This window comes from Callospermophilus lateralis, chromosome 17 (genome assembly GCF_048772815.1).
Source record: "Callospermophilus lateralis isolate mCalLat2 chromosome 17, mCalLat2.hap1, whole genome shotgun sequence".
NCBI classification, from domain to species: Eukaryota; Metazoa; Chordata; class Mammalia; order Rodentia; family Sciuridae; genus Callospermophilus; species Callospermophilus lateralis.
Genome location: NC_135321.1, coordinates 46,260,260 through 46,285,570, shown reverse-complemented (window position 1 = coordinate 46,285,570; position 25,311 = coordinate 46,260,260). Strand labels below are relative to the sequence as shown.

Genomic DNA, 25,311 nt, shown 5'->3' with positions numbered 1-25,311 from the left:
TAACAGATGGCTATTAAGTGACTAATGGACAGGAAGCATCCACATGGACAAAGAAATCACTTCTGTCCCGGATGAAATAGGGCCAGACAGAGCAAGATTTCATCGCACTAGCCAAAATGGTGTGTAACCTAAAACTTATGAATTGTTTATTTCTGGAATTTTCCATTTAATATTTTCAGACTGTAGTTGACCACCAGTAACTAAAATAATAAAAAGCAAAACTGCAGATAAGGGGGAGAGACTACCCTGGTTAGAATCATACACGCTAGAGGTTTTTCAGATTGGCTTCTTTTACTTCATAATATACATTTAGGCTTTACATGACTTGATAGCTTATTTCTTTTTAGTGCTAAATAATATCTCATTGTCTGGAGGTACCACACTTTATCCACTGACTGAAAGATGTCTTACTGCTTGAGACTTTTGGCAACTATGAATAAAGCTGCTATACACATCTGTGTGCACCCTTACTGTTTTTGCAGTGCTGCGGAGAGAGTTCAGATTCAATTTATTTAATAGATATCAACCTAATCAGATTGTTTCTTCTTTCTTGTGTGAGCTTTGGAAGATGGTGTCTTTCAAGGAATTGATTCATTTCTTCTAGATGATCAAATGTATGTGGGCATAAAGTTGTCCATAATATTCCTTTATTATCCTCTTAATACCTAAGGGATTGGTAATGAAGTCTCTGCTCTTTCATTTCTCATATAAGTAATTTGTGTCTTCTCTTTTTCTTAGCCTGGTTAGAGGCTTACCAGTTTTATTGATCTTTCCCAAGAACCAGATTAGGGTTTTCTTAATTTCACTATTGGTTTCCTGCTTTTCATTGGATTGATTTCTGCTTTAATTATTTTGTTGTTCTTCCTTTGGATTTGACTTACTCTTCTTTTTCTAGTTTTCTAAGGTCGAAGTTTTAAGGATTTTATGTCCTCCTTCTTTTCTAATATATGCATTTACTACTATGAATTTCCCTCTAAAGACTGCCTTCACTGCCTGCCACAAATTTAAGTTGTATTTTCCTTTTAATTTAGCTAAAATACTTTTAAATTCCTTTTGAAATGTCTTCTTTGACTCATCTGTTACTTAGAAATGTGCTTACTGTTCAAACATTGGGATTTTCCACTTACCTTTCTGGTATCAATTTGTAGTTTAATTCTGTTTGTGTCTGAGAGCAAACATTTTATATGATTTCCATGTGTTAAATCATGTCTTATGGCCCAGAATGGTTTCTCTTGGTGAATGTTCCATATGAACTTAAGAAGAATGTCATTCTGCTATGGATGGATGAAGTATTCTACAGATGTCAATTTGATCCAGTTTGTTGATAATACTGCTGAGTTCAACTGTGTCCTGATTTTCTTCCTACTGGATCTGATAGAAGGTTGTTAACATCTCTAACCACAGTAGTAGGTTCATCTGTTTCTCTTTGCAGTTCTACCAGTTTTGACCTTATGTATTTTGACCTTCTGGTTTTAGATATATACACATTAAGTCTTGGTATGCCTTTGTTGTGTATTGACCCCTATGTAATACCCACTGATTGCCCCTGATATTTTCCATACTCTGAAGTCTGCTCCATATGAAATTAATATAGCTACTTTGGCTATTAAGTGACTATATATCCAAAGTATATATAGATAGATAGTTTGGATGTCTTTCTCTACCCATTTATTTTTTGGGGGGTGGAGGTATACTGGAGATTGAACTCAGGGGCACTCAACCACTAAGCCACACATCAGCAGACCTATTCTGTATTTTGTTTAGAGACAAGGTTTCACTGAGTTGCTTAGTGCCTCACTTTTGCTGAGGTTAGCTTTGAATTTGTGATCCTCCTGCCTCAGCCTCCCAAGATACTGGGATTACAGGCATGCACTCCCATGCCCAACCTAAAGTAGATTTCTTATAGACAGCATATATTTGGGTCTTGATTTTTATTACATTCGAATCATCTATCTTTCAATTACTGTATTTAGACCTTGACATTTAAGCTGATTATTGCTATAGTTGTATTAATAACTACCCTAGTTGTTAACAGTTGAAATTGTTCTTATTTTTGTCTTTCATATTTGTGTGCTATTGTTGTTTTATTTGTACATTTTTTATTATTCTATTTTCTATCCTTTATTAACATGTTAATTATACTTAATTTAAAAATTTTAGGGGCTGCTTTGTCATTTAGAATATACATTTAGGGGGCTGGGGATGTGGCTCAAGCAGTAGCGCGCTTGCCTGGCATGCGTGTGGCCCGGGTTCGATCCTCAGCACCACATACAAACAAAGATGTTGTGTACGCCGATAACTAAAAAATAAATATTAAAATTCTCTCTCTCTCTTCTCTCTCTCTCTCTCTCTCTCTCTCTCTCTCTCTCTCTTAAAAAAAAAGAATATACATTTAGGGGCTGGAGATATAGATCAGTTGGTACATTGCTTTTCTTACATCTCAAGGCCCTGGGTTTGAACCCAGCACCACCACCACACACACACACACACACACACACACACACACACAAAGAATATATATTTACAACTAATCCAAGTCTATTTTCAAATAACACTATACTGCTTCATGAACAGCGCAAGTATATAATTTTTAGTTTTAATTTTTCCTCTTGTTATTTGTATTATTTTGGTCAATTTTTATTTATCCAATAGCATATATGATGAATAGTTAAATATATTATTGCTATTATTATTTTAACAAATGGTTTCCTATTGTCACTTCAAAATAAGAAAGATAGGGCTTGGGATGAAGGTCAGTGGTAGAACACTTGCTTAAAATGCATGAGGTCCTGAGTTCAATCCCTAACATCTCAAAATAAATAAATAATATAAACTTATTTTACCAGTTTACCTTCACTTATTTGCTCTCCAATGCTCTTCCTTTTTTATGTAGATTTAACTGACTGACTCTGTCATTGTCCTTCTCTCTAATAACATCTTCTAATATTTCTTGCGAGGTAAGTCTACTGGCAACAAATCCCTTTACTTATTATTTGAGAAAGCCTGTATTTGTCCCTCACTTTGAAGGATAATTTTGCAGTGGACAAAATTCTAGGTTGCAAGTTTTATTTTCTTTCAGTACTTTAAATATTTCACTCTACTCTCTTCTTGCTTTCATAGTTTCTGAGGCAAAGTCAGATGTGATCCTTATCTTGGCTTCTCTGTGTGTCAGGGGATTTTTGGCTACTCTGTCTTCTTTCAAGATTTTTTCTTGATCTTTGCTTTTTGAAGTTTAAATATAATATACTTGGGTGTATTTTTTTTCATTTATGCTGTTTGAGCTTCCTTCAAAATATTGCATCATTTGTTGACTTTTTATTCTTTTAGTGAATGAGCTCAATGTAATGAACTTTCCTCTTAGCACTACCTTCATAATGTCCCGGAGATTTTGATATGCTGTATTGATGTTCTCATTTACCTCTAAATTTTTTTTTATTTTCTCCCTGGTTTCTCCTGCTATCCATTTGTCATTTAATGGCATATGAGTTAGTCTCCAGGTTTTGGAGTAGCTTCTATTTTTTATTTTGCTGTTGACTTCTAATTTCATTCCATTATGATCTGACAGAATGCAGGATAATATCTCTATTTTTTTATTTGCTAAGAATTGCTTTGTGGAATAACATATGATCTATTTTAGAGAAAGATTCATGTGCTGCTGAGAAGAGTGTATTCACTCATTGATGGATGAAATATTCTATACATGTCTGTTAAGTCTAAATTAATGATTGTGTTATTTAGTTCTATAATTTCTTTGTTCAATTTTTGTTTGGAAGATCTATCTAGTGGCTAGAGAGGTGTGTTAAACTCACCCAGTATTTTTGTGTTGTGGTATTTATGTTTGTTGTGTCTTGTTGATGTATGATTCCCTTCAGCAGTATGAAATGTCTTTCTTTATCCCTAGCAACTAACTTTGGCTTGAAGTCCACTTTATCTGATATGAGGATGGAAACCCCTGCTTGTTTACACAAGTCCCTGAGAGTTTTTTCCCACCCTTTCACCTTCAGTCTGTGGATGCCTTTTCCTATGACGTGAGTCTCTTGAAGGCGACATATTGTTGGGTCTTATTTTTTTTAATTTAATCTGCAAGTCCATGTCTTTCAATTAATGAGTTTAAGCCATTAACATTCAGGGTTATTATTGAGATATGATCTGTATTCCCAGTCATTTTGATTCATTTTGGTTTTTGACTTGACTTACTTTCTCCTGATTGACTTTTTCTTTAGCATAGTTCCTCCCTTTCCTGATTTTCATTATTGTTCTTCATTTCCTCCTCGTGGAATATTTTGCTGAGAATGTTCTGTAGTGCAGATTTTCTAGTTAGTAAATTCTTTTAACTTTTGTTTATCATGGAAGGTTCTTATTTTGTCATCAAATCTGAAGCTTATTTTTTCTGGATATAAGATACTTGGTTGGCATCCATTTTCTTTCAGAGCTTGGTGTATGTTGTTCCATGAACTCCTGCCTTTGAGGATCTGGGCTGAGAAATCTGCCGAAATCTGCCGAGATCTGAATGGGTTTCCCCCTATATATAATCTGATACTTTCTCTTGCAGTCTTTAAAATTCAATCATTTTGTATGCTAGGCATTTTCATGGAAATGTGCCTTGGTGTGGGTCAACTGTGATTTTGTACATTTGGAGTTGTGTAAGCCTCTTGTGTTTGATTTTTCATTTCATTCTTTAGGTTTGGGAAATTTTCTGATATTATTTCATTGAAAAGATTGTGCATTCCTTTGGTTTGTATTTCTGTGCCTTCCTCTATTCCAATAAATCTTAAATTTGGTCTTTTCATGTTATTCCATAATTCTTGGAAGTTCTGTTCATGGTTTCTTACCATTTTCACTGTGTGGTCAACTTTATTTTCAAGATTATATATTTTGTCTTCATTGCCTGAGGTTCTGTCTTCCAAATGATCTAGTCTGTTTGTGATGCTTTCTATTCAATTTTCAATTTGGTTATTATTTCTTTCATTTCAAGGATTTCTGTTCTGTTGTTGTTGTTGTTTTCAGAACTTTTATTTGTTTTTTCAACTGTTTATTGAAGTGATCTTTTGCTATCTGTGTTTGTTCTCTTACATCATCTTTTACTTCACAGATCAATTTATTTATGTACATTCTGAACTCCTTCTCTGACATTTCTTCTTCTATGTTGCCAATGGATTCTATAATAGTAGCATCTTGGTTTGGGGGCACTTTCTTCCTTTGTTTTTTCATGTTGTTCGTGTGTCTTCCCCTCTAGCAGTGCAGATTCAAGGTATTACAGTTTCTACCCTATAGACTTATAGTACTTCTGCAGCTTTCCAATACTTTGCCTTTAAGGGGGAGAACAATATTAACAGCACCCACTGCAAACAATATGCAGCCTTAAACTAAATAGCTCCTATTAAGACATTCACAGTTTTGTTGCAATAAACAGAAATGAGGTGTTCAATTATTGTCTACAATATAAACAATAGGTTTGCCAATTTCTAATGGTAGACAAAGAGAGAACAAGGGTTGTGTAGGATGTGATGTTTATGGGTAGTGGGGAAGAAGATAGAAGTATTAGATCATAGGAACAGTGAAAGAGGAATCAATATAATTTGGCTGTGTTCAGAAGAGAGAAATAGAATCCAGGGAAACATATAAATGAGAGAAAAATATAGAGAAAGAGTAAAAACATAAATAAATCAGAAAAAAATCAAAAAGAAAAAATGGGAAATTTCCATCATTAAATTCTCAAGCTTAGCAGTTCTTTCCTCAGCCATGTTTAAACTACTAATGAGCATATTAAAGGCATTCTTCATATCTGTTAATAGTGTATTTTTTTAACCCTAATGTTTCTTTTTTTATTCTTTCTTACTATTTCTGCCTCTCTGCTTACATTATTCATCAGTGTTTGCATGCTATCTGCTTTTTCCAACTGCTGGGAGCCATTAGCCAAGTAGGTCTGACAATTTCCTTGCCAGCGTACCCCATGTTGCTTAGTGGAAGGACTCGTGGAAATAGGACATTTTGCAGTGACATTGCATGTAAGGTGACCTTGCTCAAGGACCAGGGCGGATCTGGGTTTAGGGCGTTCCCGGTTTAGGACAATCCGGGTTTAGGGTGCTTCCATGTTTAAGGTTATTCCTGCTGGGAATAGGGCGTATCCTGCTGCCTGAGTTCCTCTTGAGTTCTCACGGGATTCAGACAGTAATTTTTGGGAGACAGAAGCCCAGTGGAGGTGTGGATTTGGGCAGAGAATGTGGATTTCCCTAGAACGTGATTGTAGACGGCTGGTGTGAGATCAGGAATAAAGAATTGCTGTTTGAATCTACAAAGCTGTGTGGTGGCTCGTGATTTTGTGCCCAGCCAGACTGCGGCATCCAACAAAGTCCTTAGAATATTATTCATAATCCTTAAAGTTTCTTGTCTGATAATTCCAACATTTATTCCATATCTGACTTGTTCTGATGCTTTTCTAGTCTCTTTTCTTTGGAGATTGAACTCTGGGGCACTTGAAAACTGAGCCACATCCCCAGCCCTATTTTGTATTTTATTTAGAGACAGGGTCTCACTGAGTTGCCTAGAACCTCACTTTTGCTGAGGCTGGCTTTGAACTCACAATTCTCCCGTCTCAGCCTCCCAAGCTGCTGGGATTACAGACATGTGCCACCACCACCCAGATTTTCTGGTCTCTTAAAGCTGTGTGTTTTGCCTTTAGTATGCCTTGTAACTTTCTGTTCAAAGTGAAACATGATATATTAAGAGAAACAATGGTAAATGGGCTGTTGGTAATGTAGCAGTAAGGTTGTGGGTGAAGGAGAAACAGTCTATGGTTCTATGACTATGTCTCTGTCTTTGGTAGAGCCTGTGACTCACTGTTCAGCCCTTTATGTCTTAGTGGGGAGTAGAGACTCCCAAGCTTCTTACATAACAGTCAGAAAACCAGAAGTCTTGATAACTTTTTAAAAGCTTGCTTTGTGTGGATTTTTAGAAGATAAACACACCACATAAGCATTGAGAGAAATCAACAAAACACCTAATACAATGTCTAGTAGCAGATCTTTTTAATATATCTCTATAACAGTCACAAATCACAATTTTAACTACAGAATCACTCAGTTTAAACCATGGTTTTAGTCTTGTGTTTAAGGAAAAGTTGAAAATTTAAATTAGACAAAAGAGAGAGAGAGAAAATAAATTGAAGTTGTTCTGTCATTTATTAAGTGTGCATGTTATGCTTTAGACATAAGGTGTTCCTCAAAAGCTCACATATGAAAAAATGAAAGAATTTTCAGAGGTGAAATGATTACTAGAGATGTAACCTAAATAGTGGATTAATCCCCTGATCTTGATTAACTGGGAAGTAACTATAGGAAGGTAGGGAGTGGCTGGAGACAGTAGGTCACTGGGGGTGTGATTTGGGGCTTAGTCTCTGGTGAGCAGAGCTCTTTCTGTTTCTTAATGCTATGTACTCAGCTACTTTCCTCTGCTACATCCTTCCACTGTAATGTTCTGCCTCACCTTAGATCCAGATCTATGGAGTCAGCTGGCCAAGGACTGAACCTCTGAAACTGTGAATCCCAAATAAATTTTTCCTCCTCTAAGATTTTCTTGTCAGGTCTCTTGGTCACAGGGAAGCAAAGCTAACACAATCAGAAATTGGGACCCTGAGAAGTAGGGTCATTACTGTGACTAGCCTGACGAGGTGGTTTGGAAGCATTGGGAAATGGTTTGACAGAGGAATTTGGAAAAGTTGGAGACACTGACTGGAAAAGCTTTGGAATATTGTAAGCAGGACTTTGTGGGAAATTCTTGTGAAAGTTCAGAAAACCACAATGCAAATAGGACTGCAGACAGTAAAGACTAGGCTCATGAGATTTCAGAGCAGAAGAAGGATTCTCTAGGAAATTGGTCTGGAGGCCATTCATGTTTCATTCTGGCAAAGAAGTTGTCTACATTTTTCCCATGTCCTGAGACTTTCTGTGAGGCCAAATTTAAAGATGATGAACTAGTTAATCTGGCAGAGGAAATTTTAAAGCAGAACAGCATTCAAGTGCCTGTATGGATATTGCTTGTGGGTTTTAGACAAGTTTACTATGGTAATCAGGAATAAGATGCAAAGCAGAAAAATTTTAAAAACTTACAGTTTGGCCAGGAAATTGTGAGTAAAACTGGGGCTAAGGAAAAATTGAATAATTGTTTTCTTTACTAATTGAATAATTGTTAAAGAGATTATAGTGACGGAAGAGATGCTAAGTACTTTGAACAGAGCCAAGAGGAAAGATGGCTTGAATACATCTCAGGAATTGACAAAGCCATTTCCATCTCAGGCTCTAAGGCATAAAAGTAAAATTCCTTTAAGAAGAGACCAGCTTTTATGAGGGGGTGGTTCTAGGAAATTGTTTCACGGGGCACAGCTGCCCAGGCACTCAGGGGCGCTTTCATCCATGGATGAAGGGTACTTGACTATTGCTCAAGATAACAGCAGACCTTGGCATTAACCACACGGTGCTGGTCTTTAGGAATGCAGGATGCTGCCATCCTGCAGGGGGTCCATGGAGGTCTCCACTGAGATTTGAAAGGAAGGCCTGGGAGGCCAGGCAAAGTTTAGCAGATTTGGAATCTCTGCATGCAGCCTCTGAAGGATGACACATGAAGATGTGAGAAGGAAGCTGATGCTGCAGTGGAGACCACCAAGATCAATAAATGCCAGTAACATGGAATGTATGCTGAGGAAAGCTGCAGGAATTGAGCCAAGACAAGTCAAGAAAGAGACATGCAGGTTTCAACCAGCCAGGCCATAAGGCTGAGCTACACAAGCCCTTTGGAGAGAATGTCATGATGTCATGTGCCCCAGATGCTAAATGTGGAGTTATAGAACTTGTTTGCCCAGCCGGATTTTAGTTTAGCTTTGGTCCCCTCCCTTCTTTCATTGCCCCTATTTCTCCCTTGTGAAAGGGAAATGTTTACTCTGTGCCATTATATATGGGATATATGTAACTTGTTTTTGATCTTTACTCTTACAGCTAAGAGTTTGCCTTTAGTCTCAGATGAGATTTTGGACTTGGACTTTGGGGCAATGCTGGAACTATTAAGACTGTGGGGACTCCTGAAAAGGGATTAATTGTATTTTGCATTGTGAAATGGGCATGAGCTTTTGGGGGCCAGGGATGAAATGTTATGGTTTAGATATGAGGTGTCCCTCAAAAACTCATGTGTGATGGACATCATTACCCTAGGTACATGTATGATTGCACATATGGTGCAATGGTACACTGTGTACAATCAAAGAAATGAAAAGTTGTGCTGCAATTGTGTACAATGAATCAAAATGCATTCTGCTGTCATATATACCTAATTAAAATAAATAAGTAAAATTTAAAAAGAAACTCATACGTGAGACAATGCAAGAATTTTCAGAGATGAAATGATTAGATTTTGAGATGAGAAACTTAATCAGTGGATTAATCCACTGTTGTGAATTCACTGAGGGGTAACTGTATACAGGCAGGGTGTGGTTGGAGGAAGTAGGTCATTTGGGGTATGCCTTTGGGGTTTATATTTTGTCTCTGGTGAGCAGAGCTCTCTCTGTTAGTTGTCAGGTCTTGAGCTGCTTTCCTCTGTTGCATGCTCCCATCATGATGTTCTGCCTCACCTTTGATCCAGATAATGTCAGTGACCAGAGCTGAAACTGAAACCATGAGCCAAAATAAACTTGTACCCCTCTAACTTGTTCTCATCAGGTCTTTTGGTCACAGCAAAGAAAAACCTGACTAAAACACAGCACAAATAATCTAGGGATGTGATACCTTCCCTTCCCATTGCAAGGATCATGGCCAATATTCCTATAACAGAGACAGGTTAACAAGAGAAAACTATGACAAATTTATTTTACATGCATGGCAGGCTTCAGAAACAAAAATTCAAAGACATAGAACCTTTTTTTTTTTTTTGTACCAGGGATCATACTCAGGGTGCTTAACCATTGAGCCACATCCCCAGCCCCTTTTTTAGAATTTGAGAGAGGGTCTCACTAAATTGTTTAGGGGCCTTGCTAAATTGCTGAGGTTAGCTGTAAACCTTCAATCCTCCTGCCTCAGTCTCCTAAACCACTGGGATTACAGGCATGTGCCACAATACCCAACTAAAAATCTACCTATTTTTATACATTTATTTAATGAAACATGGATTACTGTGTAAAAATGTGATTGGACAGAAAGAATGTGACCTAAAAAACCAACAGATCCAGTGGGGAAATGTAGCAAGGCCGGTCTGGATTCTTGACTGTTTGTGTGTGGCATTCCATTCTCCTGGGTATAGGACAGGACCCTCTGGAATAAGGATCTTGTGACCTACTATCAGATGAAGTAGGTCAGAGAATGTCTTCATGGCCAGCTCCTAAATAGAAAGGTAGGGGAAAGTTAGAGTAATTTTCTAGGCTTTATGGCTGGCTTTGAAGGAGAAGCCCTATTTTCTTTCTTTCTTTCTTTTTTTATTTATACATGACAATAGAGTGCATTACAATTCTTATTACACCTAAAGAGCACAATTTTTTATATCTCTGGTTGTATACAAAGCAAATTTACATCAATTCGTGTTTTTATACATGTACTTTGGATAATAATGATCATCATATTCCACCATCACTTCTAACCCCATGCCCCCGCCCTTCCCCTCCAACCCCTCTGCCCTATCTAGAGTTCATCTATTCCTCCCATGCTCCCTCTCCCTATCCCACTATGAATTAGCCTCCTTATATCAAAGAAAACATTTGGCATTTTGGAGGGAGGATTGGCTAACTTCACTTAGCATTATCTTCTCTAACTCCATCCATTTATCTGCAAATGCCATGATTTTATTTTCTTTTATGCTGAGTAATATTCCATTGTGTATATATGCCACATTTTTTTTTATCCATTCATCTGTTTAAGGGCATCTAGGTTGGTTCCACAGTTTAGCTATTGTGAATTGTGCTGCTATAAACATTGATGTGGCTGTGTCCCTGTAGTATGCTGTTTTTAAATCCTTTGGGTATAGACCAAGGAGAGGAATAGCTGGGTCAAATGGTGGTTCCATTCCATACTGCTTTCCATATTGGCTGCAGCAATTTGCAGTCCCACCAGCAGTGTATGAGTGTACCTTTTCCCCCACATCCTTACCAACACTTATTGTTGTTTATATGCATGATAGCTGCCATTCTGACTGGAGGGAGATGAAATCTTAGAGTGATTTTTGTTTGCGTTTCTCTAATTTCTAGAGATGTTGAACATTTTTTTCATGTATTTGTTGATTGATTGTACATCATCTTCTGAGAAATGTCTCTTCAGGTCCTTGGCCCATTTATTGATTGGGTTATTTGTTTCCAATCAAAAATATAATGACATTCCTCATAGAAATAGAAAAAGCAATCATGAAATTATCTGGAAAAATAAGAGACCAGAATAGCTAAAGCAATCCTTAGCAGGAAGAGTAAAGCAGGTGGCATCACTATGCCAGACCTTAAACTGTACTACAGAGCAATACTAACAAAAACAGCATGGTATTGGCACCAAAACAGACTGGTAGACCAATGGTACAGAATAGAGGACACAGAGACTAACCCACAAAACTACAGTTATCTTATGTTAGACAAAGGTGTCAAGAACATGCATTAGAGAAAAGATAGCCTCTTCAACAAATGGTGCTGGGAAAACTGGGAGTTCATATACAACAAAATGAAATCAAACCCCTATCTCTCACCATGCACAAAACTTAACTCAAAATGGATCAAGGACTTAGGAATATAACCAGAGACCCTGCGTCTAATAGTAGGTCCTAATCTCCGTCATGTGGGATTAAGCCCCAACTTCCTTAATAAGACTTCTGTGGCATAAGAATTAAAATTAAGAATCAATAAATGGGATGAACTCAAACTAAAAATTTCTTCTCAGCAAAAGAAATAATCTGTGAGGTGAACAATCTGAGAGCCTACATCTTGGGAGCAAATCTTTACCCCTCACACATCAGATAGAGCACTAGTCAATAGGGTATATAAAGAACTCAAAAAGCTAAATACCAAAAAAAACAAATAACCCAACCAACAAATGGGCCAAGAAGCCCTATTTTCTATGACCCATCTTGAGGAAGAGAAACTTTAGCATATGTGGCTGGTTTGGGGAGGACAAAAGGAAACAGAACACAGGGGGACAGGAGAAGATCAGAGAGAGATTTTTGCTTTTTGAGGCATGTAGGGCCTTACTTGGGGGCATCATTTTCTGAGACTCAACACAATCAACCCCCAAGAGTTTTCATCAAAAGGAATAGGACTAGGCCTTTAATTCCCAACACACAAAGTGGAATCCAGAATCAGAATGGTGCATATGGAAGACAGAACATTAGCATTAGAATCCCTCCAGATTTTGTTGGTAGGTGGTGGATGGAAAAAGATTGTAAGAAAATTATACAATCTCCAAGTGTTTTCTTTTTTAAGGACGGATGATTGATAGAGCTAGAGAGCATTTTTTAAAAAACAACAACCACTTACGGAACACTTATTACAGCCAGGCGTTGAGCTAATTGCTGAATCTATTCTTTTTTGTTTCTGCGATGTGATTCACATACCATAAAACTGACCCTTTTAAAGTGGTTTTAGCCTGCTCACAAAGTTGTGCAACCAACCCCACTAATTCTAGAATATTTTTATCACGCCTGAAAGAAATGCCATACCCATTAGCAGTCACCAGATAAAAGTTATCTTAAAAATAATTCCCTGCAAAAACAATGTGAAGACAATTTTAAGCTCTTAGCTGTGGTGTAAGAATTCCGTCCAGGAAGAAACTTTCTTTGGGTGGGGAGGTGTTTTGATAAGCCCACTCTGCAGAGGATGGGGAAAGCTGTTGAACAGGAGAGGAGAGCTTCTCTGCAGCCTCGTGGGAGGAGATGTGATCCAGACTGAGAGCAGCAGGTAGATGCAAAGGGCAGGGGAAAGGAGCAACGGAATTTTTGTTCTGTTCACTATGTATCCCAAACATCTGGAACAGTGCCAGGCACATAGCATGTGATCATTAAATATTTGTCAAATTATTTAGTTCTATATTTAGTGCATATTTTAAAATATTTTTATTAGTTATAGATGGGAACAATGGCTTTATTTTATTTGCTTATTTTTTATGTGTTGCTGAGAATTGAACCCAGTGTCTCACACATGCTAGGCAAGTGCTCTACCACTGAGCCACAACCCCTAGCCCCAGGGTTCTATTTATATCTACAACTATTAAGACTTTTTAATCTCCTTGTTCCATATCTTTTTTGATATTTTATTACCCAGATCTAGCAGTTTCCAAAAAGTTGAATTTTATTTTTATTTTCTATTTTAAAAATTGTTTTATTTTAATTGGTACATTATAGTTACACATAAAAGTGGAATCCACTGTGACTGATGTGTTCATACATGCACATGACATAGTTTGGTTAATTTCATTCTGCTGTTCCTCTCCCTTCCTGTCTCTCCCTCTCCTTCTCCTTTACTCCAGTATTCTCCCAAAAAGGGGATTTTTCTTTTGGGGGGGCAGGGGGCAGATATAGGAGACTAAATTCAGGGGCACTTGACCACTGAGCCACATCCCCAGCTCTTTTTTTGTATTTTATTTAGAGATGGAGTCTCACTGAGTTGCTTAGCACCTCGCAGTTGCTGAGGCTGGCTTGGAACTCGCAACCCTACCTCGGCCTCCCAAAGTGCTGGGATTCTAGCAGTGCACCACGGCACCTGGTTGGCAAAAAGGGGATTTTTCAGTCTCCCATTCTAACCATGGCATCTGTTAGTTTCTCCATGTGATTCTGTCCCTTTTTCCATCTTGATTCCAAGGCTGTGTTGACAGGCTGTATCACTCAGGATTTCAAACTGCAAGCAACAGAAACTGACTTTGGTTCATTTAAGAAAAAAAAAAGAAAGAAAGAAAAAGCACCCTCCACAATTATTTGGAGGCCTGAAATAATAGGTTCAGGCTACACAGCAAAGAATTGTACCCAGCACCAACCCACAGACCAGGTCTAGTGGGGAAGCTGTTGTTACTGCAGAGCTGTGGGGGTTGCACCCTCAAAGCCTTGAGCAACACTGGGCGAAGTTTACCAGGATCAGCAGAGTCAGATGCTGCCCCGGGAGCCTGGAGATGCCAACCAGCCCGAAAAGTTTTGGGTCTCTGCTTCTCTGTGTCACTGGCTTCCCGAACCAAGTGAGGCAAAGGTGTGCCACCTGACAGAATCGAGGTCATGTGACTTGTCTTGGGGACAAGAGAGGCTAAAAATATGACAGTGAAGAATTTTGAGTTTCTACAGTGCAAATGGTGAGTCCTTTAAATTAGGAAAGGGGTCAGGATGGTGGACAGGATAAATGTCCCCTACAAGTACACACAAACTCATGATATTTTCTTGGGATATTTTATCCTAGACTTTGACATTTTTGCCATAAGAATTTAAATTCCTGAGCTGGTTTTTGTTTGTTTGTTTGTTTGTTTGTTTGTTTGTTTGTTTTTGTGTGTGTGTGTATGTGACTGACCAAGTTTGCATTAGCCAGGGAAAGGGTGTTAGAGTTGGCCTTCCCAGTGGTGGGCAGGAGCCCCTGTCCTGGAATCTCCCTGGCTCCATCTCGCTGAGCTTGAAGCACAGCAGGGCAGGGGAAGGGCTTTCCTTCACGTTGAAGTACTTTCTCTCTTTTTTCCTAGACTTCTCACATCTGGTTGCTAGGAGGCCAGTGTAGTCCATTTAAAAGAGGACAGATGCTCTGGACAGAGTTTTCTCTTGTCCTTCTCTACAAGGACCAGAGTCCCTTAAAAGAGATAAGAATCTAGAGTCTACTTCCTGAGTTCCCTAAGAAGCAAAGTTTGGCCTGGGGGTTAAGGGGAACAATGTTCCTGAGGGGAAATTAACAGAACAGGGGAAAAGGAGGCTTTGATTTGTCCTTGGAGCTACATCTATTTACCCCAAATATAATCTAGCTGCAAATACTTAAGAAATTATTCCCAGGCATGGTGATGCACACCTGTAATCCCAGTGACTGAGGAGGCTGAGCAGGAGGATCACAGTTCAAAGCCAGACTCAGCAAATTAGTGAGACCATAAGCAACTTAGCAAGGCCTGTCTCAAAATAAAAAAATAATAATAAAAAGGGCTAGGGATGTGGCTCAGTGGTTAAGTGCCCCTGAGTTCAATACCCAGTACCAAAAAAAAAAAAAAAAAGAAAGAAAAGAAAAAAAAAAGAAAAGAAATTATTATTTACTTCAAATATACACAAATTTAGAGAACACTACAACAAACATGTATCTCCAGGCTCATAGCTTAACAAATAAAACATCTATTTAAAACTGCCTGATCCCATACTCCTTCCCTTCCTCCCTTCCCAGAAGTTGCCACTATCCTAAAAATATTTCTTATTTCCAGGCATGTTATAAGACTTGATATAAACAATAACATTAATTTGCTTTTTCATTTGACATTGTGTTTAGGTGTTAATAAATACAGTTCTGTTTCACTCATTGTTAATTGCTGTGTAGTACTCCTTTGAATGACTGGATCACAATTTATTTGTTCCCCTGTTGATGGATATTTAGGTGGTGTTATGGTTTAGGTGTGGTGTCCTCCCAAAACTCACGTGAGACAATGCAAGAAGATTTGAAAAAGAAATGCTTATGTTCTAGCCTTAACTTAATTAGTGAATTAATCCCTGATGGAATTAACTGAGTGGTAATTAGAGACAGGTGTGTTGTAGCTGGAGGAAGTCTTTCCACAGGGGGCATGGCCATTGGGTATATATTTGTATCTGGAGAGTGACAACTCTCTCTCTCTCTCTCTCTCTCTCTCTCTCTCTCTCTCTCTCTCTCTCTCTTTCTCTCTCTGTCTCTTAAGGCCTTTGAAATAATTCCTTCCTCTGTAATGTTCTCTTCACAAAATTTAAAAAAGAAATTATTTCCTCCCCCAAGCATATAAAGATATTCTCCTATAAACCAGATGTGGGTGGCATATGCCTATAATTCTAGCTACTTGGGAGGCCAAGGCAGGAGGGTTAACAAGTTCCAAACCAATCTCAGCAACTTAGTGAGACTCTGTGTCAAAATAAAATAAAAAGGGGGCTGGGGATGTAGCTCAGTGGGAAAACATTTGCCTAGCATGTATGAGACCCTAGGTTCAATTCCCAGTCACACACACACACACACACACACACACACACACAAAATCTCGTGCATATTCTTCAGAGGTCTTTTAAAGTCTTTAATTATTTAAGCTATCTGGAATCCAGTTTTGTTTGTGGTATGACAAGAGGATGAGATTTATCATTTTTTTCCCATGAAGAGCCAGTTTCCCAGCATTGTTTACCTTTTCTCTGCTGATGGTAATTTCTACCTCTGTCGTGAATCAAAATTCCTGTGTGCATATGTCTGTTCTAGTGGTCTACTTTTCCATTCTTGCACCAACATCACATTACCAAATCCCTGTAGCTTCATAAAAAATCCTAATATCTGGACAGGCCTCCTGCCATGTACTTTGTATTTAAAATTGTCATGGCTAGCCCAGCTCAGTGGTGTGCTCCTGTAATCCCAGTGGCTCAGGAGGCTGAGGCAGGAAGATCTCGAGTTCAAAGTCAGTCTCAGCAACTCAGCAAGGCACTGAGCAAGTCAGCGAGACCCTGTCTCTAATAAAGTATAAAAAAAGGGCGGAGGATGTGGCCCAATGGTTAACACCCATGGGTTCAATCCCCAGTACCCCTCCCTCCCAAAATTTCCATGGCTATTATTTGTTATTTACTTTTCTTTATAATTTTTAGAATCAGTTTATGACGATCTTCAAAATATCCATTGGGATATTTTACCTAAATCCTATTGGATTCAAAGATGATTTTAGGGAGAATTATCCTCTTTAAAAAATTTTTTTTTGTTGTTGTTGTTTTTTGATCCTGTAGATTGAACCCAGAGCCTTGGGTATGCTAAGCAAGTACTCTACCACAGAGCTGTCCCACCAGCCCAACTTCTTTAAGATTTTGAATCTTCCCTTCCATAAATATGGTAGATGCCTCCATTTCTTTAGATTTCTTAAAATATTTTTTATGTAGAGCTCATTACACACTATTTGTTAGTTTAGTTCCTACATAGTTCCTGGCTGTGCTATTGTAAATGGTATTTTTCAGATGTGTACTGCTGATATAGAGTAATATGATTGATTTTTGATCTATTGATATTATGTGCACCAACCCATATATAATAGTCTTAAAATTAGAACTTTGATATGTGATCCCTCAGCCAATTCTTAGATCTTCTTGGATTCAAGGGACTCCTTCTCTTTTTAAACCTACCTGTAGAAGATTTTCTAATACAATACTTTGCCGAGTATCAGGCGTTTTGTTGACAATCAATGAATATCTATTAAATAAATAATGGCCAAAGACATCTTGATTTGAAGGATTGTGCATTTCTCTATGATATGCAAATTTCATGTTCAATGATGTGTTCATTCCCCATTTCCAGTTTTATATGGATAAAAGCTAGTTAAAGTTAACACTTAGAACAGCCCTAAGAGAAGAGAGGGAGGAACAAAATATCACAAATTGTTATCTAGGGGGAGGAGAGGAAAAGGACATTGTTGCTAGGCAACCAACTTCATTCCTAACAGTTCCTGACCCCAGTTCTAGAAGGATTTCCTTTCCCTCCCTCCCTGCTATCTTTATCTGATAAGTCAAGAAAAATTTCACTCAGGATAATGGGAGGTGGGTACATGGAGCGAAGGGTTTACCAACCAAATCTCATGTCAAGGGCAAAGCTACATTCAGTTTATGAAACACAGATTATCTTTCCCTATAGAGAGGATGTGCTGGTGTTAAGTCCAGGTGGTGGATGATGCTTGTTCTGAAGTCATAGGGTCGGGTTGTTGAGATCTGAAAGGAAACAAAATACAGTAGCCATGTTTTGAAAACAAAGTGTCCCTTCCTGAAGAAGTCCCTACAGGTTTTTGAAGTAGTTGGGTACTTCAGGATAGAAATGGTGGGTTCTACTTTGGTATTTGAAATGATTGAAAGACAGCCAGATACCAACCTGAGAACTATGGGGCTGGAGGCAGCTAGAGACCTAATTGAATGACTTGTCAGCTTGTGAACAGGGCTGGGACAGTTGCACCAGGGTCGCAGTTGCATCATTGCAAAGTGTTTGTAGTGTGAGAACAGTAGGAGCCAGGGCCTTCTAACTACTGTCCCTTAGGATTACCTGGGAAGCTGGGTGTGGTGACTCATGCATATAATCCCAGCGGCTGGAGAGGCCAAGCAGGAGGCTCTCAGTGCAAAGCGAGCTTCAGCAACTTAGAGAAGCCTAAGCAACTCAGTGAGACCCTGTCCCTAAAAAAAAAAAAAAAAAAAAATACAAAAAACGGCTGGGGATGTGGCTCAATGGTTAAGCACCCCTGGGTTCAATCCCAGGTACTAAAAAAAAGAATTGCTTGGAAAGATGATGTTTATTATTATTATTATTATTTTGCATTTCAATGTTTATGCTGAATCCCAGACCCATCAAAGTTGGACACTGGAGACGGACGAAGCATTTTTCAGTTTAAAAATTGCCCAGGTAATTGTGCTGTTAGCCACATTGAAGAACTCACTCCACAATCCTGATTTCCAAAATTAAACATGTATCCAAATCACGTGGAAGACCTTCTTCAGTAAAGATTTCTGGACTTAAGAGTTTGCATTTCTAACAGCTTCTCAGGCTGCCCTGACATTGCCAATAGAGGAACTATTTAGAGAACCTCTGGTCTAGGACAGTGTTTCTCAAATTTATGTGCCCGCAGATTGTCTATGAGGTCTCATTAAATGCCGATCTGATGCAGCAGGTCTTGGTAGCACTTGGGATTCCACACTTGTAATGAACCCTCTAGTGATGCTTAGGCTGCTGGTCCAAAGATTCTACTTTGCACATTCTTGCTTACAAATTTGAGCACTATGGAACTGGAGGTGGATAAACTATTTGAAGTGGAAACATCATGAGTTGTCATCCTGTGAGCAGTGTTTGAGGCCTGGGCAGCAGAGGAGTCGCTGCAGAGGGTTTGTAGGAGGAGAAGAGGAGGCTGAGGGCTGATTCTTGGGAACTGCATCTCAAAGGTTTTAAGAGATTACCAGAGGAAGGTAATCCTGCCCAGGATGCTCACAAGGAGAGGCAGAAGGTGCATGGAGGGATGGGGGGCAGGGGGATGGGGACAGGAAGCTTGCAGTGCTTTGAGGAGGAAATAGGAAATTGCCAAATGCCAAAGAGAGGTCCAGGAACAGCATGCAGGGCTTGGCACTGGCTGGCCACAGGCTTCCATGGTGAGCTGGTAAGTTCTCTCCTGGCTCTTCTGTGCTTATGTCCAGTGTCTCTGGAGTGATGAGGCCTTGGTCAGGCTAGTTTGGTCAAGTCGCTTAGCTTTTGTGAGTCTTTGTTTACACAACTATAAATGGAGGACAGCAATGACTTCCTTAAAGAAGATTCTGCACTAGAGGAAGAGAAAAAATTTTCCCTCTACCCATTTCAGATTTATTGACTGGAACCTCTATGAACTAAACTGACAAAAGATGGATTAACAAGAGAAAAAAACCCTTATTAGCATATACATCCTGCCTACACAGGGGAGCAGCCAAAGAGAAGTAACTAGAAGGATAGCTAGAACTTGAGTTTATATTGCATCTTGGCAACAGAGTGATTCTTTTTTTTAAAAGAGGAGTGACAAGAAAAAGGAAAAGGACTCTGGGCTTTCAGGAGCCCCTTTCTTTTTATGGAGAAATAAATATATGGGGGGGAACTAATGGCAATGAGGGCTAGTTTTAGCAAAGTGTGTTATCCCATTCCTCTGGTACTATGTCTAGGATGTTGAAAATCTAGGTTGACTCTGGAGGTAAATGATCCTGCCCTTCCTGGTAGAAAGGGGACCAGAGAGTTTGTTTTTTTGTTGTTGTTGTTTAGAGAAAGAGAGAGAGAGAGAGAGAGAGAGAGAGAATTTTAATATTTATTTTTTAGTTTTCAGCGGACATAACATCTTTGTTTGTATGTGGTGCTGAGGATCGAATCCGGGCCGCACTCATGCCAGGCGAGCACGCTACCGCTTGAGCCACATCCCCAGCCCAACCAGAGAGTTTTTCTTGTACCTACTTCTTTTTAATTGCCTTCAAATGAAGATAATCCATATGCCAAAGTGGCAAATTTGGGAGTGGCATATTCTCCTACCTTTCACAGTGATGACTGAAATGATGCTCAGCCTCTTGATGATGGTTTGTTTTTGTTTTAGGGATATTGGAGATCAAACCCAGAGCCTCCTGCATTGGAGGCAAGCATTCTAGCCCTGTGCTATACCCTTGCTGATGCCTTTGGATAAGCCCTTAGTTCCTTTCTTCTTGGTCCTCAGGATCTTGCCTGATGATTTTCTGCCCCACATATCATCTGAACCATTCTCTACTAATTCCTTTGTCTAAGCTTTCTGTAATGACCTTTTGGATGTAAATGGGCAGGAAGGAGGGTGCTTCACTGTGTCTCCCTTCCTATATTCCCTGACCCTCTATGCTGGAGCACAAACCTACCTGACCCAAAACCTCAATCATCCCTTCTGAGCCTGACTCGTATGGTCTGGAAGTTAAGGGAACAAATTTGATAAATGTGTCTTAGAGTAATTCCATAGAGTAATTCTGAAGTGGAGACGTTCAAGTGACCCTTCAGATTTCTCCAGGAAAGAATGCATGGTTGCTAGGAAACCAGTAATAGGTGTTAACCACACCTAGCATGAAAATGTTCCCAACCTAAAGCACTGTAATTATATTCAGAAGATTTTTAGCTGCTCTTCCATTATCTTTTTAAAAAGTCAATTTGACAAATATTTATGGAACTTGTACATTAAAGGAACTTGCAAGCCACAGATCTGATTGTCATTCAACTTAAAAGCCTCCAAACCCCCTCCAACACACATAAACACAAGATACCAACAAAGCTGCCTAAGGTGACCTCCAAAGCCAGCCTTGCTTTATACTACCTCTGGCCTCACCTGGCCATTGAACTGTCCCTGCACTGTACCCTCTTGTGTCTTCCTGAAATCCCACCCTGGTCCAGTCAGCACAATGTCCTGCCATTCTTCGAAGCCTGGTTTTAAAAATCCTATTTACTTTAGACAGAATGCTTTACTCATTTCTGCTCACTGAAGATTTGAGGTGGGCATCCATTCATTTAAGAAACACGTTTGGTCCACCATGGACCGAGCACATCATGTTTCCCTTCTTTTTTTTTTTTTTTAATGGACACAACAGGTACCAGTTCTCTGCCTGCCTCTATCCTATAGATTTTCCCATTGGTGACAGAACTATAGCAGCTGGTAATTATTTTATTTCACAAATTATGGTCCTGACTTAATAAGTACAGTTGAAATTTTTATAATTGAAAACGCAGCTAGTAATTATTCTAGAGTGGGTTTTTTTTTTCCATTATGTATGCCTTGTGTAGAGTTGTTATATGTATATATGCTTAGCACAGGAATGGGAGATGCCCTACTATAATCAGACTTTGTTCAAGTTTTATTAAATTAAGACATTCCCCCAACGGCTTCTTCTCACAGGAACAAGCATTGTTTGAAGCTCTGTGGTATCAAAAAGCTCATTCCTAAGGAAATAAATGGCTTCTCATGATAACATAAACAAACCACCAATTAACTGCCATCAAACCTGGATTATTATGATAACCAGCTTCTGTTTTTCTTTTGACACTCGATTATGAACTCATTGTAAATCTCTGTGCATAGACAGGGGCTGGTTTCTGCAGCTTCTACACGTCCCTGCTGCCATGGAGACAGATGTCTATGATGGTACCTCCGATTGGGGGATGTCTTCCCTTCCTTCACAAACATTCCCTGAGCTGAGTGATTTCACAGCCTGATCCTAAGTTATAGTCAGTTATATTGACAGGGTCCCATCAGAAAAGCAGAAACCAATTTAGATGTTTTGGAGGGAAATTAATACAGAGGTTCATTGTTAGGGATTTAAAAAGTGAAGATAAATAGGTACACAACCGTGAGAAGCCATAATGGCTCAAAGATCACAGGGAAAAGAGGGTGTTAACAGAGCCCAGATTCTGCATCTCCTGACAGACCTGGATCTACTAACTGAGACACAACTCAAAGTAAAGAGAAGAGATGGAAAGTACTGTTTTTCTGCCTCTAGGAGTCATCCTGTAAGCATGGTTGCCTGACTCGTGGGGTCTTTGCTGGGCTGCTAAACCCTGTATTCAGTGCTTTCATATTGATAAAGTCTCCATTGCTGGACCTTACGCTCCAACGTCATCCATCCAGCACCTTCAGAGTCCAATCCCATACCGACTTTCCCAGCTCCTCCTGAAACATACTGGCTAAATCCTGCAGTTCTTTCAACATATAGTCCCTTAGCAAGCTTTGCACTTCCTCTTCTGGATTATATGGAGACCTGACCCTAGTTATTGGTGATGAAAAGAGGGGTTATACCTGGGGATGGGGTCTTCCCCTTTACCCCCTCCAATCATGCAAAGAATTTGAGGAGTGCTGTTTCCTAAGATAGCAGATGAGAGCAGAGGAGGGGCCAGGAATTGGTCTGACAGAAAACAGAGCTAGCTCCAAGGAACATGATCTATGCCTTTGAACCTTGGAGGTGAAGCTCTGGCTCCCCAGCACACACCTCCTCATAAACCTGTCTCCCAGTAAGCCAGGGCCAGAGGGGTTCTGTGATGAGTGCTCTCTCCTCTCCATGAAGGCTGGCCAACTTTGGGGGAAAGATAAATCCAAGTTTTGTTTTTCTAATTAAGTTTTAAAATAATTTCCAAGATAGAAATGAATAGTGCTGCATGACGATCAGGTTACATACTCGGATTTCAAGTGGTTTTCCAGAGTTAATCTCCAATTAATAAGTGTCTTTGTTTTTAACATTTAAAATTAAAATATCTGTTCATAAAGATGCATCTCAGTCCTATTTTTTGCCACTTTTATTCCATAAGGGGTTTTCTTGGTTTGGCAGAACTTTCAGCTTAGCAGATATAAATGCTTTGTTTAAACTGGAAGAAAACTCTTAGTGAACTACAGGATTCTTTTGCATGGCTGAGTCCCACCTGTCTGAAAGTCATTTGCCCAAAAATTTAACAGGTATTCCTGAAAAATTCTGTTGATGGTGGGAAGATCTGAACAATTTAGTGCAATAAGAGTACACAAAGAAACACTGAGGATCAGGCAGAATAACATAGAAAATTCGTATTTCTATTCACAATGAAACAGGACTATAAAAATCACATTTTTACTTTTGGAAACTATAGTCTTGAGAAACTTTTTTCAGTGCTGATGATTGAACCCAGAGCCTTGCATGTGCTACGTAAGTGCTTTATCACTGACCTATACTCCTGACTCCAAAGTGTTATCTACATTGAAGCCACAATATTCAACTTCTATACTATTTTGCAGCCATTTTTTAATTTTAAAAAAATACATGCTCATAAATGTTTGGAAAATGAGGAAGAATATATGTTTTAAAACTTGGACTGAGGGTGTAGCTCTGTGGCAGAGCACTTGTATGTAGAAGGCCCTGAGTTTGATCCCCAGCACAGCAAACAAACAAACATAAAACCCCAAAATCTCATAGCAAAATATTTAGTAACAACCTCTGTTTACATTTCTTTCTTTTTTTATTTCTTACATACATGACAATTGTGGAATGCATTACATTCATAATTATCCATTCACAGAACAATTTTTGTAACTCATTATATAAAGTATGTTCACACCAAATTATGCCATTATTCATGAGCTCTCTTATTTTTTTTGCATACAATTCTTAATACACCTTCATACCACAATTTATCATATCTCTGTTTGTATATAAGGTATGTTAACACCAATTCACATCTTCATACATGTATTTTGTATAATGATCATGAATATATTTCTTCTGTGTGTGTGTGCTTACCTTCCAAGTGATCAGGCTTCTATCCTGATTTTTATCACTTGCCATTTTATTTTGAGGATTTCTCCATACTAAAATTTTACCCAATTAAGAACATCCACTTAATTGGCTCAAAATATTGCATTGTATGGAAGTACTTATAATTTGTTAAATTATTTCCCTTTCGTTAGACATTTAGGCGCCACATTTATGCCTTGACAAGACAATTTGAAAAGAATTTTTTTTTTTGTCTTTAAAAAGGAAGTCACATTATCCTGAAAGAAGTTGGCATTTCCTCTTCTCAGCCTCTGGTTCTCCTCTTTGCTGTCTTTGGTTTTATATTAACTTCATTTGAAGCTTCTTCTTTTGTTATATTGAAAAATAGGAGTGAGAAAAAAGCTACCACCTACAGGAACTTTGACCAAAGAAATGGCAATGAATGATTACTAAAATGATGGTTTTAAAGAAGATAAGCTTTGTTCTTATTTACAAATTTTAGGTCACTGCTGTTATGATTTTTTTTTTTTTTTTGGTAATGGTGATTGTACCCAGGGGTGCTCTCCCACTGAACTACACCCCCAGCCCTTTTTATTTTTTATTTTGAGACAGGATCTCATAAGTTGCTGCAAACCTCCTGCTCCAGCCTCCCAAGTCACTGAGATTAGGCATGCAACACTGTGCTCTGCTTATATTATTAAAAATTACGGGCTGGGGATATAGCTCAGTTGGTAGAGTGCTTGCCTCACATGCACAAGGCCCTGGGTTCAATCCCCAGCCCATAAATAAATATATATATATTATTAGCCAGGCACTGCGGTGCGAGCCTGTAATCCCAGAGATTCAGAAGGCTGAAGCATTTGCAAGTTTGAGGCCAGCTGCAGCAACTTAGTGAGACTCTCAGCAACTTAGCAAGACTCTATCTCAAAATAAAAATGGAAAAAGACTGGGCAGGCAGCTCAGTGGTAGAATGCCCCTGGGTAAAATCTCTAGTATCACCCCCAACAGAAAAAAAGAAAAAAGAAACAATATATAGTTTTAGATACCATGGTGTGAACCAGGATTCTCCAGGGAGATGGTACCAGTAGGATATATGGAGCAAGATAGATGAGGGGGAAGTTGGTTAGGGGCTTGGCTCGCTCCATTCTGGAGGCTGACAAGTCCCCATTCAGGCATCTCATGTGTGTTGAGAGCCACAGCCGAAGGGGCCCCAGCAAACTTCCAGACTGCCGGCTGATGATTGGCTCACAGCAGCCCCAGCAACATCTAGCTGATTGGCTCCTCTGCGGTGATGCTCATTGGGCTGTTTCCCTGCCCTTTCAGGCCACGGAGCTGCTCATTGGGGGACTTTTTTGGCTCCGCCCATGCGACCCAGCCAATCGGCCTCAAGAGCAGGAGGATTGTGGGAGGTGGAGAGGCTGGTGGTTGAGG

General features: G+C 39.1%; 1 non-coding gene across 1 annotated transcript; it reads left to right on the top strand.

Annotated features, from left to right (window-relative positions):
* Positions 1–24,584: 24,584 nt before the first annotated feature.
* Positions 24,585–24,666, top strand: Trnav-cac (transfer RNA valine (anticodon CAC)). Its single transcript has one exon. It is a non-coding gene; the product is annotated as a tRNA-Val (tRNA).
* Positions 24,667–25,311: the final 645 nt, after the last annotated feature.